The sequence below is a fragment of the Nelumbo lutea genome, chromosome 4 (genome assembly GCF_056320005.1).
Source record: "Nelumbo lutea isolate HS-2025 chromosome 4, American lotus-T2T, whole genome shotgun sequence".
NCBI classification, from domain to species: domain Eukaryota; kingdom Viridiplantae; phylum Streptophyta; class Magnoliopsida; order Proteales; family Nelumbonaceae; genus Nelumbo; species Nelumbo lutea.
The window spans coordinates 47,719,447-47,733,160 of NC_142687.1; the positions used below are offsets into that span (position 1 = coordinate 47,719,447).

Below are 13,714 nucleotides of genomic sequence, written 5' to 3' on the forward strand. Positions count from 1 at the left end.
GTTCCAAAATTTCCAGGCCAGTTGAGCACGAGGTCCCCAGTTTGGGTGAGCCAGAAGCTCCTAGACTGGTTGAGTTTGAGCCCCGTGAGGTAGCAGCCAGTGTGGCATCTCTCCTAGTTTGGCCAAGCGCGAGCTAGGATGAGGAGCTTGGATCCTTCATGTAGATGGCTCCTCGAACCAACATGGAAGCGGAGCCGGAATAGTCCTGCACGGCCCAAGTGGCACGAAACTGGAGTACGCGCTACACTTTGAGTTCGCGGCATCTAACAATGAAGTGGAGTACAGGGCGTTGATAGCTGGACTAGCCTTAGCCAGAGAAGTAAAGGCCAAGCACATCGTTATATGCAGCGACTCCCAGCTTGTGTTCAACCAGGTCATTGGTGAGTATGAAGCTCGCGAGCCAACCATGGTCGCCTACTTAGCTAAAGTCAGAGAGGCCCTGCTCAACTTCCAATCACACTTCATCAGACAAATCCCTAGGTTGGAGAACGCTGAGGCCGATGCCTGTCCAGGTTAGCCAGCACCAGCGACATCACCATGAGAATCGTGTACATAGAGGGCCTACTTCGGCCTAGCATTCTTGGGGGGGGGGCAGAGGAGGTCACTCCTATCGTTCAAGCAGAACCGAGCTAGATTGACCCGCTCGGGAGCTTACACGGGACCCTCCTTGCAGATCGCAATGCATCCAGAAGGGTGTAGCGCCAGGCAGCTAAATACGTCATGATAGACGAACAGCTATATCGGAGATCCTACACGCTCCCCTACCTGCGTTGCTTGCGACCTACCAAAGTCGAGCTTGTACTCCGCGACACTCATGAGGGTCTGTGTGGCGGACACTTGGGGGGCAGGGCCCTCGCCCAAAAGATACTTCGACAGGGGTATTATTGTCCAACAATGAAGGTAGATGCCATTGAACTTGTTAAAAAATGTGACAAATGCCAAAAGCATGCCAATATCCACCACCAACCTGCTGACGACCTCAAGTATCTCACCAGCCCGTGGCCCTTCGCACAATGGGGCATCGATCTACTCGGGCCATTCCCGCCAGCAACGGGTGGGAGGAAGTTCTTAGTAGTAGCAGTGGATTAGTTCACAAAGTGGGTAGAGGTTGAACCCCTTGTAACGATCACAACCCAGAACGTCCAAAACTTCTTTTGGAAGAACATCGTGTGCCGCTTCGAGTTACCTTGGGTACTGATTTTTGACAACGGCAAGTAGTTTGAGGACATCAAATTCCAAGACTAGTGCCAAGACATGGGGATCTGACAGAACTTTACTTCAGTCGCACACCCTCAAGCAAATGGTCATGCAGAAGTCATAAACAGAGCCATCCTCCGCGGACTGAAGGCACGGTTAGATCGAGCTAAAGGGTTGTGGGTAGATGAGCTACCCAATGTTCTATGGGCCTATCGGACCACGAAGAAGACCGCCACGGGAGAAACCCCCTTCAACCTCACCTACGACACCGAAGCAGTTATCCCCGTAGAGATCAAAGTACCTATGCTACGACTAGAAGCATACAATGATCAGACGAACGAAGATGAGCTGCGTACCAACCTCGATCTACTCGACGAAGTAAGGGACCTCACGTACATCAGGACCGCAGCCTACCAGCAGAGAGTAGCTCGGTACTATAACACCAAGGTCAAGAAGCGAAAACTCCGCGTTGGCGACCTGGTCCTTCGTAAAGTTATGATACTTGAGCCCGGCGCTGGCAAGCTCGAGTCCAACTGGGAAGGACCTTACCGAGTGAAATGAGTGCTCGGAGAAGGAACGTACGAGCTCAAGACCCTCGAAGGAAAACAAGTACCTCCGGCATGGAATATTGTCAACTTAAGACAATACTATCTGTAACAATTGAGTAGGCCACGAGCCACTCTCCGAGCCTAAGGGCCAAAATACCAAGCTAACATGACCTCAATGCAATAAGACCCTGTCGCCTCTATGGCATGGGCAAACTCTAGGAGAACGGATTATAAGCTGCTCCTCCAGCCTAAAGGCTAAAACACCGAGCTAACAAAAGACCTCGGCACCATACAAGACCTAGTTGCCTCATCGGCATAGGCTAAGTACTTGCAATGCCTAAGGCACAAGCAGTTCAGGCGAGAACCTTGTGACGGATAGCCCTACTTGGCATGCAACAAGTTAAATCCGTAAAGGACAACTGATGTCAACTTAACCCGGGTGTAGATAGGTCGGGCATGTACCCTACTATTTCACTCACCTTGGTGTACACAAGGCTACCCCTAGTAAGTATTGGAATACAGTTCGGGACCATGATAGTTGAGGAACCCTCACTTCAGGTAATTAGCCTACTAGCCTAATAGTTTAGAATAAGACAACCACTTCGGCAAGTAAAAAAAAATTGCACAAGTGTTTGGCAAAGTGAAAATTTCATTATGAAGATTTCATTACAAAGTTTGGTTACAAGAAAAAAGAAAAAGAAAAGATTAATACAAGGACCAAACTATTTTGGAGGCTCGTTGTCTTTGCCAGGGACCTCCTCGGAGGCAGTAACTAGGCTAGCAGCCGCCGGGTGGCCCGACGGGCCGGCCCGGCCTGGCCCGACCCCCGGACGGGCTTGAACATGCTTATAGGCCCGTGGGCTTAAAGTTGGGCCAAAAAGCCCGACCCGCAATAAATTCGAGCCGGGCTCGGGTTTTGTCAAAAAAGCCCAGTCTGAGCCCGGCCCGGCCCGACCTAATATTAAACTTAAAATTAGTTATGTGATTATGTCCATTTGAATAAATTTTTTGATTTAAGAATGTAAAATTGTGTTTTAAAATATAAAAGAAAGGGAAAAATACCATCTTGTAGGCCCATTGTTCATTTAAATAGAAAAAAATACTATCTAAATTTTTAATTCTAATTTGAATAGGGAAAATTGTTTTTATTTTCAATTAGGTTGGGCTTCGAGCTTGGGCTCTAGTTTTGGGCTTTTTACTAGGGCCGGGCTCGGGCTCCGGCCTAGTGTATTTTCATTAGTGACAAGTAAAAGCCTGCCCAAGCCCGGCCTGGCCCATGAACAGGTCTAGTCATTAGTGATCTGGGAAGTAGTAATGGTGCTGGTATTTAGATCGAGGTAGAGGTGCCTGATCAGCCACCGGCTGAGCTTGAAGCCCTTGCGGTAAGCCTCGATCATCACGTCATCAAACCTCGATGACTGGACGTAATCGATGACGGCCTGCACTTTGGTCTCCTCGAGGGCGTCCTCAAAAATTTTCGTCTTCTCCTTGATATCAACTCGGAGGAACTCCACCTTTTGCTCTAACTTTCCCTTGGCCTCTTTAAGGCCTTGCACCTCAAGCTTCAGGGCATCCCAGTCTGCCCTAAGCTTATCCCGGTCTGCCTTAAGCTTATCCCGATCTGCCCTAAGGTTGTCCCAGTTTGCCTTGAGACTGTCTACCTCCAGCCTCAATGCTTCCTGACTGACCTTGAAACCGTTTACTTCAGCCCCCAGCCTGTCCTTGTCTCGGGCCAGCTCGTTCTTCTCCGCCAACAGCACCTCAATGAAGCTCTTCTGAGCTGATGCGTCATTCTAAAGGTGGTGGATTTGAGCCCGAGTTGGCCTCAGCTCGGTATGTGCTTCACGGGATGTCCTCTCAGCATCCATAGCCCATCTCAAGTTCTAATCGGGCTGAAAGGTCAAGGCACGCACGATGGAGTTCACCTGCACAAAGGCAAGACTGGTTAGTCAAAAAAAAAAGGAAAAGAAGAAAAAAAAAAGAAGTGAGGGAGAGGGGAAGAACCCTTCGTGAAGAACTCACCACATGGCATGCACGGCAGCTCAACCACCGAGCTGACCAGGAGTAAGATCCGCCCATTCGATGACCTCCTTCGAATAAGCAGCCTCCTTGCTCTTTTGCAGACTGCATCGGGGGTTCAGAATACTTTCACCCTCTGGGCTATCTGAGCTTGATACAATCACCTCCACCGCATGGGCGGACTCCTCGGAAGCTTCGGCAGTAGTATTAGTAGGACAGGGCCTGGCAGTAGTCTCCGCATGGCGTGCCCCAGAGGCAGCTCCTATGTCACTCCCGGCGACGGTCTCGGCAGGCTCTGTTGTGGGTTCTGCCGCCATCTCAGGGCCCTGAGGCACCATGCCCTCCTCCAAGTTGAGAACGGGGTGAGAACAGGAAAGCTCGGGCTCCGGAGCCGGGGCTTGTGAAGGTTGATCCTTGGCAGAGGCTTGTGGAGATTCAATGCGAGCCTTCTTGGCCACACACTTCTTCCTCTTCATTTGACGAAAGAGTCTTTGATTGTCAATCTTCTCTGCCTCCATAGGACCTGTAGTGAAGCTCAGCATTAGTAACCCCGAAGTAAATATATGAACAGAAAAGCCGAAGTGAAGAAAAACCTACCTGGGCTCAAGCCGGTCTGGATGAGTTTCTCCTCGGATGTGAAGTCTTTGTAATTCAACCCGAGCTAAGCCAGCAACTGGAGTGCCTTCTTGATCTTCCCGTCTAAGATGACATTGGGGTCTTGAACGGCCACCCTCCAGTCAGTAGGGAAGGGCCATCCCGTGCTGCTCCAAACTACGAGTAGTCCTGCTTCTAGGCCGGGACTTTACACGGATCCCACCACAATCCGTGTGGAGTTCGGGTGAAGTTGATCCAAGGTGATGTTAAAGTGCACCAGCACCTCAACAATCAAGGGGTGAAGAGGAAGTCGGAGTCTGGCTACCAATTGCACCCTAAAGACCATGATCTCACCAGGACCGTGCTCCCATGGGAAGTTGCCGGTAGGAAGGCTATATGAGTATTCCCTAGGGAGGTTGAACCTCTATATGAGGTCCTGGAGCCTCTCCAAAGTCATTGTGGAAGGGCTGAACTGATCTGGCACCCGACCTCAGTGGGAGGTGGATGCCAGTTGACCCGAAGCCGCCCGTAAATCAGACGGCTAGGCAGCAGAGGAGCCACCCTGAGCTGAGGTACCCACCTCGGGCTCGTCGATGAGAATATCTACATCTACACTAGATGACATTGCAAGGAAAAAAGGAAAGAGTGCTCGGAAAAGAAAGAGAAGCTCGAGGACACACCACTGGAGACGCGAACTGACTAGAGGAACAAACTGAGCTAGAAGACCCGAGCTAAGAACCTCAAACGCGAGCTCAAACATTGATGCTGGAGACTTTGTGGCGAAGAAATGGCCAAGTGTCCCCCACTATTTCGAGCTGTTGTGCCTGAGCATCAACGGTCGCGATCAAGATGATCCGACGACTCTCAGAAAAACCGGCTACGGGTTCCTCGAGGCGAAATCAATTTAGCATGTTTTTTCGCGTCCGCAAAGTCCAAACCATGTGACATCCGTGCATAAGCTGAACGCGCCCGTGTTCCTTTTAATTGAACCGGAAACTAGACCAGTCCAGCTGGACGGAACGCGTGACGAAGCGGAATAAGTGCCGAAGCCAAATCCACCCGACGCGACAGGAACTCCCCACATAGGGTCAACATCGCCAACACATGGAGTGGGGGGCAATTGATGGAGGGTGATTTGGCCCAACCTCGTAGCCCGAGTACATGTGTGTGTGACCTTGCTCAAACGATGACTTAGCGCGATAGCATAGTAGGCGCAACCGCAACTCGGAGAGAAGGTCCCACCGAGTTCAGCCCGGCAACTCGATAGAATAGACTACTCGCCAGGAGCCGCCTGGCCTGCACCGCCACCCCGAGGACTAAGGCACCCCGAGCTACCTTCGAGCTCGGGGCCCCCTGATCTTTCCTAATACTCGAGCTCCTCTTAGTGGATCTTGAACCACTCCCAGACAGGAACACACAGATCTGCCTATAGACACCCCGAAGTGAAGACACCTCGGGTCAGACAACTTGGCTTAGCTTACCACAGGCAGCTCGCCGCTTATGAGGTAGCCCGACACAGGGTACGGAAGGGTAGTTCGGCATACCACAGCTGCCCGACCACCGCACCCGAAAAATCTGGGGACAACAGCCATATCCCTCATCAGATAGCGCCGTGCCTGCCACCTTTAGAGGGTGCCACACACCTGAGAGGCATGTACCCTACGATGACGGCCCCGTGCGTGCCAGCTCAGCCCCTGCCAGTAACGACTGTGGTAGGCTGACAGTGGTGGTTATACCTACCCTGTTAGAGGCCAATGGGCCTGATGCAATGGATTTCTGTTATTTGGAGCTTATTATTAAGGGAGAGAGGTATGATCTTCTACTCACGCGCTATCTACACTCTTAGTCTTCGTCTTCTCCTTGCTTCTCCTATAGAATACTAACTTAAGCATCGAAGTGCTTGATGAGAGTAGAATTTATCTATTTTTATCCCCAATTATTCTGTCTTTTATACTAAATTAGCATCTAATTGGACTCATATCTCTTGTATTTTGGTCTAGGGTATGAAAGAAGGCATCAAGAGCAAAGAAAGACAAATCGGATGATTTTTCACAGTTTCAACATCGTTCAGTGATCTGGGCCTAACTCGCGTCTCCGAACTCCAAATGGGCTGATTCAAGATCAACTGGAAAGAAAAGAGAAAAAGCCACAACTTTTATGTTTTGGGCTTTCAAAGATTCGGCCTGCATCGAAGTCAAATCCGGGCCCGAAGTCAGGGAAATTTCATAGGAATGCCCAATCCGCAGTTGAAGCCCAACTCGCAGAAAAGCCTGGCTGAAGCCCAATTCGCAGAGGAGGTCTATTACGAATCCAAGAATAAGAAACTAAGAAGAATCCTTCTAAATCTAAATTCTTGATGAAATCTTAGAGTGAAAAAGGGATTGAGTTCAAGAGATAAAGAGATAGGATTAGAATTAGGATAGGACTTTCTATTTCTTGTAAAGATCAACTTCAAGAGAAAATAGGAGACCACTCTCTCCCCTTTAATCTATAAGAAGGAGGGGGTGGACCAGCTTGAGGTATCACTTGATCATTGAATCAAGAAGCAAGGAGCAATCAGTCAAGAAGGGTTCAAGAAAGGTTCAAGAATTCGAGAAACTTCAAGAAGATGGCAGCAAGAAGAGGAGATTTCAGCACCATGGGCGAATTCAAGAGTTCTTTCTTCCCCTTTGTTTGCTTTAATTCTTCCATCATGAACTGATTTGTTTTCTTGCTAGGGCTATGGAAAGCCTAACCATGTTAATGAATATATTTTTATCTTCTTGATTTATCCAACATTGTGATTTTCATATAGTCTATGAATTATTGTGCTTATTGCAATTAAGAGCTTGGCTACCTCTTAATTGATTTGGGTTATGTGAATGAATTGAGAGAGGAATTCACATAATTGACAGAACAATTCATAGTGTGAATTGAATGGTATATAGAGATGTAAATAAATGATTCATCTGAATTTAATGGTTTTCTTGGACTTAATGCACTTCCATCTTGAGAGCTCTACTCGAGAGATCGAAGGGTTACCTGACGGGCGTATGTTTAGTATATCTCAAGAGAGAGAGTATTAAATAAATTTGGGAAAATCTCAGCTTATGGGAATGACAATTAGTCTTGGATAATCGGACCCATCAATATTCATTACATTGGTTAGGTGGACCAAAAGTCCTAGTGATTTCATCATTTACATATTCGATTAGTGATCACCCTTGTTTTATTTTCTTTGTTCCAATTTTATTTTCAGTAGTTCTTGCTCAATCCAAAATTTTGATTGTCCAAATAATTGGGGAAAACTGTAATTCTACTATCATCAAATCCCCCACACTTAAACTCTTGCCCATCCTCGGGCAAGACAAAACTCAAGACAAAACTCAAAACAAACTTAAACTCTTGTCAAGGAATAATCTTAAATCGCCAATCCTCATGTCCCTATGTGAGATCGACAATCAAGGGGAGTAGGCATCTCTTCGCATGAATAATTTAGGGCTAGAGTAAGCCCTCTTTGTTTTTATAATCACATGTGGCAAAATTCAAAAAATATCCTCTCATGATTCTTCAGAACGAAACAAGGAATGTTATTACCATAAGCTTGCTCATGTATCACATCTCCTCCACTTATTATGAGTGCAATGCATCAAAAGGTGAGTTAGGGTTTGGGATTTTGGGATGAGTGCATTTTATGCTCCATCTCATCCTTTTATTCTTTTGGTGTGAGTGCATTTTATGCTCCATTTCACACTAACGATTTTTTCTCTCGGTGTGAGTGCATTTAATGCTCCATGTCACACGAGTTTTTTTCTTTTTGGATAATACGTTCCAATACATGAACTCATTATCGTGGTCTTAACATGCCTAACAAAACAAGTTTTAGAATAATCAGCCATGTTTATCCGTTAGAATCCAAATGCTCACAAGGGTCAACTCTGTATTGCATCTTGCCCGTTGATCATTCAAACTACTGAGATGCCTTCCCTAGCTAGATTTTCCTGCATCCTTTATTGTCTATCCTACCTAAGCACATGATTCAAGGTGGTTTGCAATCATTCAAAAACAAGTCTTTAAGGAGCAAAAATTTCAAAAGGAAAGGTAAAAAATGATGATCAAAGCATGCTAGAATTCAAAAAAAAATTTATCAACCCCTTACTCCCCCACACTTAAGATATACATTGTCCTCAATGTATGGAATATGCATAATACGAAAAGAGAGAGAGAGATTGAAGAGGACTTCCCTGAATGTCTCGCTGAGATCCTACAGATGTGAGATACGAAAAAGAGAAAAACACACTCATAAGAAAAAAGAAGAAAAAAAAAACTGAACAAACAAGTAACTAAACGTAATGGGTTGCCTCCCACAAGCGCTCTTTTTAAGTCGTGAGCTTGACCTTCACCTTTCTTTCATGGCGGTTTCAAGGAGAGGATGGACCTATGGTGGATGGGTTGCTCTCCTTCAATATAATGTTTCAACCGATGTCCATTTACCTTGAATGTACTCCCATCATCATTATGTAGTTCGATTGCTCCATACGGGAATACCCTAGCCACCACAAAAGGTCCGCTCCATCTGGTTTTCAATTTCCAAAGAAATAGCTTTAGGCGAGAATTAAAGAGCAGCACCTTATCTCCTTCCTTGAATTCCTTCCCAGCAATTCGAGAATCATGCCATGCCTTGGTTTTTTCTTTGTAGGTGCGGGCATTCTCGTAAGCGTGATTCCTCCATTCATCTAACTCGTTGAGCTGAAGTTTCCTTGCCTCACTTGCATTGCTTAATTCAAAATTCAGAAATTTGGTAGCCCAATAAGCTTTATGTTCCAACTCAATGGGCAGATGGCATGCTTTGCTAAAAACTAGTTGGTAGGGCGACATACCAATTGGGGTTTTAAATGTAGTACAGTAAGCCCAAAGTGCATCATCTAACTTTAAGGACCAATCTCTCCTGGATGTGGTAACCGTTTTTTCTAAAATCTGCTTTAATTCCCTATTAGAAACCTCTACTTGGCCGCTGGTCTGAGGGTGGTAAGGGGTTGCAATTTGGTGTGTAACACCATACTTATAGTTGTTCAAATTGCCTATTGCAAAAGTGCTTTCCCCCATCACTTATGATGGCTCGAGGTGTTCTAAAACGAGTAAATATGATTTTTTTCATGAATTTAATGACAACTCGAGCATCATTAGTAGGGCAGGCACATGCTTCCATCCATTTGCTCACATAGTCCATAGCCACAAGTATATAAGAATTATTAACAGACTTTGGAAAATGTCCCATGAAATCGATGCCTCACACATCAAATATTTCACGGACAAGTATGTTGCTCAAGGGCATCTCATTTCTTTGGGAGATATTACCTGTCATTTGGAAATGATCGTATGCACTTACATATTTCAATACGTCCCTAAAGAGTGATGGCCAATACAAACCACTTTGAAGAATTTTTGAAGCAGTTCTTGATGCTCCATGGTGACCTCCGGCTTCTTTGTCGTGGTAGAATTGTATGACACTTTGTACTTCCTCCTCAGGAATACATCTCCTTATCAAGCCATCCCTACAGATTTTATACAAGTAGGGTTCATCCCACAAGTAATATTTCACATCAGAGAAAATTTTCTTTCTCTATTGATATGTTAGGTGAAGAGGCATCACATTCCTTGCCAAGAAATTAGCCAAATCAGCAAACCAAGGTTCATTATTATCATTAATTGCATAGAGTTGCTCATTTGGGAATTCATCCTGTAAGGCTGAATTATCAATATTTTCAACATACTTTTCATCCAGCCTTGATAAATGGTCAGCCACTGTGTTTTCACTACCCTTTTTGTCCCTAATTTCTAAATCAAATTCTTGCAGCAACAAGATCCATCGTAGCAGCCTAGGTTTTGCATCTTTCTTTGCAAGCAGATATCTCAAGGTAGCGTGGTTAGTGAATATAATAACTTTGGATAAGAGCATATAGGATCTGAATTTTTCAATAGTAGATACTACTGCAAGTAATCCCTTTTCGGTAGTGGAATAATTTTTTTGTGCTTCATTCATGGTCCTACTTGCATAGTAAATGGTATGGAATTTCTTATCTTTTCTTTGCCCTAGAACTGCTCCTAAGGTATCATTGCTTGCATCACACATTATTTCGAAGGGTAGTTCCCATTTAGGAGCTGATACAATCGGTGCTTGAACCAATTTCTCTTTAAGAATGTTGAATGCATGCAAACAATCATCATTGAAATCAAAAGGCACATCATTAACTAGCAGATTTGTTAGGGGCCTAGCGATTTTTGAGAAATCTTTGATGAACCGCCTATAAAAGCCAGCATGCCCGAGGAAGCCCCTAACATCTTTTATTGATTGTGGTGGAGGTAATTTTTCAATCAGTTCTATTTTAGCTTTATCAACCTCGATGCCCCGGGAGGACACCTTATGCCCTAGAACAATTCCTTCTCTAACCATGAAATGGAATTTTTCCCAGTTTAAAACAATGTTAGATTCCTCACACCTTTGGAGTACCTTTTCCAAATTAATCAAGTATTCATCGAATGTTGATCCATAAATAGAGAAATCATCCATGAAGACTTCCATGAAGTCATCGATGAAGTCACCAAATAATGATATCATACACCGTTGGAAAGTGGCAGGGGCATTGCATAGTCCAAAAGGCATTCTCCTAAAGGCAAAGGTCCCATAAGGGCAAGTAAAAGTGGTTTTTTCCTGATCTACCAGTGCAATGGGTACTTGAAGGTACCCGGAATAGCCATCCAAGAAGCAATAGTATTCGTGCCCTGCAAGTCTCTCTATCATCTGATCAATAAATGGCAGTGGAAAGTGATCTTTCCTGGTGGCCTCATTTAATTTTCGATAGTCTATGCACACCCTCCAGCCAGTTATTGTTCTTGTGGGAGTTGATTCATTATTTTCATTTATGATTATAGTCATCCCACATTTCTTTGGTACAACTTGAACAGGACTTACCCATGATGAATATGAAATTGGATAAATAATACCTGCTTCGAGTCATTTCAAAATTTTTGCCTTTACCACCTGTTGCATTTTTGGATTCAGCCTCCTTTGTGGTTGTGCCTTGGGACTACAGCCTTCCTCCATCAGAATTTTGTGTGTGCATACCAACGGGCTGATTCCTTTTATGTCTGCAATGCTCCATCCTATGGCCGATATGTGTTGCTTGAGTACCCTCACAAGCTTTTCCTCTTGGAGGCCTGTCAAATCAGAAGAGATGATTACCTTTTAAATGAAAAGGTAAGGGTTTGAGTTCCAAAGCTGGAGGTGCTTTGATGGAGGGTAATAGTTGTTTAGAGGAGATCGACCCATCTAATGGTAGAAACTTCCCTTTACTTGGCTTGCATTCTTCTTGGCCGGCCTCTACATAGTTTATATCCTCCTCTACTTCGTCCTCCACTACCTGATGTTATTACCAGAATTAATGAGACAGTTTGCAAGGGGGTCATCTATCTTTGATTTATTAATTTCTGCTACCACCACATCAATGGAGTTGATTACATAAATTTCATGTTCTTTAGTGTTAGGATATACTTCAGGGTTTGAAAAACATTAAATATCATTTCTTCTCCATTAATCCTAAGAGTAAGTTGACCCTTTTCTACATCAATTAAAGCATTACCGGTTGCAAGAAAGGGTCTCCCTAGAATTAATGGCATCAATCTATCCTCCTCCATATCCAACACAATGAAATCAGCAGGGATGATGAAACTCCCTACTTTAACTAAGACTTCTTCCACCATTCCCCTAGGGTATTTGATGCTTCGATCAGCTAGTTGTAGGGTAATGGTGGTAGGTGTTAGTTCATGTAATCCAAGTCTCTTAAAAATAGAGTAAGGCATTAAATTTATACTAGCACCAAGATCACACAAGGCTTTATCGAATTCAACATTTCCTATGGTGCAGGGTATAGAAAAACTCCCTGGATCCTTCAATTTTGGTGGTAGCTTATTTTGAAGAATGGCTTAACATTCTTCGTTTAATTTTACCATCTCGCAATCCTCCCATTTTCTTTTGTTGGACATCACCTCCTTTAGGAATTTTGCATACTTAGGCATCTGCGATAACACATCAAGAAGAGGAAGGTTAATGTGAATCTTTTTAAATACTTCCAAAAATTTTTCAAATTGTTTATCTAATTTGGCCTTCAAAACTCTTCTTGGGTAGGGAATAGGGAGTTGGATTTCATGTAAATTTAGTTTAGGGGTACTTTCCTCATTCTCTTTTTGCTGATTGGCCGATTCAGCTTCCTTGTTGTCTTCTTGGGTTTCACCGATTGTCTTCCCGCTTCTTAAGGCTATGGCATTCACATGTTCTTTGGGATTTTTTTCTGTGTTGCTGGGCAGCCTTCCTTCTTTCCTCTCTGATAACATGCTCACAACCTGCCCCATTTGAGCTTCTAAGTTCTTAATTGTTGTTTCATGGCTTTGGAATTTTGCTTTAGCAGTGTTGATGAACTTAGAAATCATCTCCTCCAGATTTTTCTTTTTTTCTTGTGAGGGCGGTTGTGGTTGGAATCCCATGGGTGCCTTTTGATGATTGTTGCTCCAAGAGAAGTTGGGATGACTCCTCCACCCTGGGTTGTATGTATTGGAGTATGGGTTGAAGTTTGACATGCCAGCATGAGAGATAAAATTAGCATTCTCATGGGAAATAAAAGGACTATTTAATTGACAATCAGAATTAGTATGTCCTATTTGACTACATAAATCGCATGAGATGCTAGATGGTGTATTAATGGTTGCAATATTAAAAGCATCAAACTTCTTATTCAGACTAGCAAGTTGCGTAGATGGCTGCAAGGGAATCGATATGGTGTACTCCCCTCTGATTGGTTCGATCATTGCTCCACTGGTAGCTGTTTGACACCATCTCCTTTATTAGGTCATAATCTTCCTCCGGTGTTTTCCTCATGATCGTACCACCTGCGGCTGCATCAATAATAGATCGATTAGAGGGGTTAATACCATTATAAAAAGTCTGAATCTATCGCCAAGTTGGTATCCCATGGTGAGGACACTTCCTAAGCATTTCATTGAATCGTTGCCATGTTTCATACAAGGACTCCCTCTCAAATTGAGCAAAAGTGGTAATATCATTAATTAATTTTACTGTTTTGGAGGGTGGGAAATATTTAGCCAAAAATTTCTCGATTAAATCATTCCAAGTGGTGATGCTTCCTGCAGGGAGTGAGTTGAGCCAATCTTTAACTCTATCATGCAATGAAAAAGAAAATAATCTTAACCTAATTGCATCATCACTAACTCCATTGTGTTTAAATGTATCACATATTTCAAAGAAGTTAACGATGTGTGCATTAGGGTCATCGCTTGGTAACCCACTAAACTGAATACTAGTT

The 13,714-nt window shown here is 44.2% G+C and overlaps 1 non-coding gene across 1 annotated transcript; it reads left to right on the top strand.

Moving 5' to 3' along the window:
• Positions 1-13,357: 13,357 nt before the first annotated feature.
• LOC148855622 (small nucleolar RNA R71) lies at positions 13,358-13,464 on the top strand. Its single transcript, XR_016095343.1, has one exon. It is a non-coding gene; the product is annotated as a small nucleolar RNA R71 (small nucleolar RNA).
• Positions 13,465-13,714: the final 250 nt, after the last annotated feature.